The sequence below is a fragment of the Pongo pygmaeus genome, chromosome 13 (assembly GCF_028885625.2).
Source record: "Pongo pygmaeus isolate AG05252 chromosome 13, NHGRI_mPonPyg2-v2.0_pri, whole genome shotgun sequence".
In the NCBI taxonomy this organism is placed as follows: domain Eukaryota; kingdom Metazoa; phylum Chordata; class Mammalia; order Primates; family Hominidae; genus Pongo; species Pongo pygmaeus.
Genome location: NC_072386.2, coordinates 92,467,975 through 92,471,158, shown reverse-complemented (window position 1 = coordinate 92,471,158; position 3,184 = coordinate 92,467,975). Strand labels below are relative to the sequence as shown.

The 3,184-nt window shown below is 36.4% G+C and overlaps 1 pseudogene; it reads left to right on the top strand.

Annotated features, from left to right (window-relative positions):
• Positions 1-2,198: 2,198 nt before the first annotated feature.
• Positions 2,199-2,696, top strand: LOC129043528 (ADP-ribosylation factor-like protein 2-binding protein; annotated as a pseudogene).
• Positions 2,697-3,184: the final 488 nt, after the last annotated feature.

The following is a 3,184-nucleotide window of genomic DNA, read 5'->3' as shown; positions in this document are numbered from 1 at the left end:
AACCATGCACAGTAGAGGCAGGGGAAATTGCTAGGGGAAAAAAGAAAAAGAAAAACAACAACAACAACAAAACCTCAAGTAATCACTGTTGTACCCAGTGACTCGGTTAGTTTAGGGATCTAAGACAACTCTTGTAGTAATGCTTGCCAGTCCAAGCAACTCCAATGTGTGATAGAGATGGCATTGCACAGAAGAAAAGACTAGTTGTACCCATAAAAGGGTCAGTGCTCTTTCACAGGAATAGAACTAAGCAAAGTGGCAACAGAAATTATAGAGTGCTGTGTGGTAACTGAGAAAATTGTCTGCAAGCACATTTGAGATAACTCCAAAGCATTTTAAAAATAATCTAATTTTCCAACTTTTAATAGTCTTTACTCATTGTGAAACTCTTCTGCAGTAATGCTTCTTGCTGAATTTCTTTATGATTCCTTATGAATCATGAATTCATGGATTTATGGATTTATGAATCCATGATTCATCCATTTAATAAATGTTTGTTTTTTAACAACTTCAATTTGACATGCCAGCCATTGTCCTTGGGAATAATGCTTATCTGAAATTCTCCTAAGGTTCTCATCTTGAGGTCACAGTGGCCCTTGAATATCTCCCATTATGATATCTTATTGCCTTCAGGGAGTTTATATTCCAGTCCTTATTAGGCCACCCTGAGTTGCTGAGGTCCCTGTTGATCTACACCTTAACTCTCCAAAATTATGGTAAACTTCTAATATATATGACAAGAGTTTTGGCCCTTATTTTCATTTCTGTTTTTAGTCTTTTGTAGCATTTATCTTTGTTCAATGCAGGACAATATAATTAATTATCTAATTAAAAGTGAAAGTAAAAAGCCACTGCATTAGATTGTGAGACAGTAATGAATGAAATGTAATTTATCTCCAGAGATGAGTAATTTCTAAAGTGATGATCAACAAGTGAACTCATATACACCATCCAAAGCTTCATGTTACCACTGAAATCAATTTGGATTTTTTTAATGTGGTATTTAGAATTTCAGTGTTTACAAACACCATTTTGCCTTTATTATACACTTTTAAATGTTGCACGAGTTGATCACCTTGTTGGTAAACATTTATTAAGCATTTACTATATATCAGCGTAAGGCCAAATGTTTGGGATACAAAGGTGTGCATCACTGAGGACTTGACAATCTAATAGATGTGTAATGCAAATAAGAAAATAATTGCAACAAATGAATATAATATTCAAAGTATTACAGATGAACAGCTTAATGGGAAGAGAAAAAAAATTTGCTGAATGTATATTCCAGTTGAAGAGGACAATGCTAGATACAGTTACCATGTGTCAGTACTTCTCTGATTTTAATCAATATGCATACAAATAACCTGGAGATTATATTAAAATGCACACTCTGATTAAAACATTTTGGATAAGGCCTTAGATTTCTCATTTCTAACATGTTCCCAGGTAACACCAATTCTGATTGTATTTGCTAACACCTTGAGCAAGATTCTAAAACTCACAACCACACTCAATTTTTTACAGTAAGGAAGAGGGAGTTTCAGATAGACAAATGTTTTGCTCAAAATTATATAACTAAACTTGGACTGATTTGAATTTTTTTAGATTCCAAAACATGTTATTCAAGTAACCAGTCTTGAGTAGTTACTGGGAAGAGTGAGTTAAGTAATATGAGCTTCACAAGTGAAATAACATTTGAATTAGTGAATGGTGAAGGAAAGTATAGATGTTTCCAGGCAGCATATAAAAGGTAAGTAGGTGATTTAGAGTTGATGTGATGGTAGTGGTGTTCAAAGAGTGAACTGGTTACCAGCTGAAATTCACCTAGAAAGTATGATCATAAAATTTAGAGGAATACTTAAGAAAATGAAGAAATGTTTTTATTTTTGTTAAAACAGGTAATTGAAAATAATCAAATAACTGCTTAAAACAATCTGATGGATTTGCTTTTTTTAGGAAGCTTAATCTGGATGATTGGGATGGGATGGGTATTAATCCTAGAGATATTAGAAAATAAATTATAAGGTGGTCATAGAAGATACCCTGAAAACAGATTAAAAAATAGTTCATAGTCCATAACCAATGTCTGGGCCTGCTGCAGCAGAGTGGAGGGCTGGCTGGTGAGGCCTCCTCCCCGGCTGACCAACGTGCCTCCATGCACGTTAGGCCACTAGTCTGCTTGCATGGGTGTGGGGGTGATGGTCACAATTAATGCCTTAGAAGAAAAGAGCTTCATATATTCCTTCTCCTCTGACTCTGTTGCAGAACTTGGTGCTGTGTGGTTGGGTATTCAGAGGACATTATCATGGATGATGAGTTCCAGTTATTATAGAGAAATTTCACGGACAAGTACTACCAGGAGTTTGAAGACAGACAAGAGAATAAACTCAACTGTGCGCCTGTTTTTAGTGAATATATTCATTTGGTGGAAAAGTATGTTGAAAGACAGCTTCTGGAGCAGATTCCTGGATTCAACATGGCAGCTTTTACAACGTTACAGCAAGGTAAAGATGAAGTGGCTGGTGACATATTCAACAATGCTACTCCCATTTACAGATTTTTCTAGCTTTTAAAGAAATGTTTTTAGAATACAGAACAGCAAAAGAAGGCTTGAGACAAGACTTACATGACGGTTTAGTGGTGACTTGTGCAAATTATCCTCGAGGCCAGTTTTCTGGAACAATCTACAGCACTAGGTCCTACCTCCAACCAATGAATAGGATCATTCTGGATGTCACTGACCCATAGGACAATAGTTTCAGCTAGTGATGATAGAATACATCTTGAAAAGACTGACTCTGCTCTGCAATAGTTTGTTCATGTTAAGTATTGGTGGGTCAAAACCAATATGACTTAACCCTCCTGGACCCATTTCTCTTGAAACACCTTCAAGTATTCATTAACCTTGGTGCTTAGTAACCCTAGTATACCTCCCCTCCCCAAGTAGATACCTCTCTCATGTGCTTCTGAGTCAGACTTTCTGGAGCAAGCCCACGTCAAAGATTCCACCTAGAGGACCTCTTCCCCCAGCATACATGTTGGTATGTCAACAGTGTGGAATAACCCACCATCACAAATCCTCTTTGTTTCAGCAGGCTTTGCATAATTATTTTTGTATAACCACAACTCTTTTTAATATGAATCAGAGTTCCTGTCCTTAAGCCTCAATAGGGCTTTTGATATT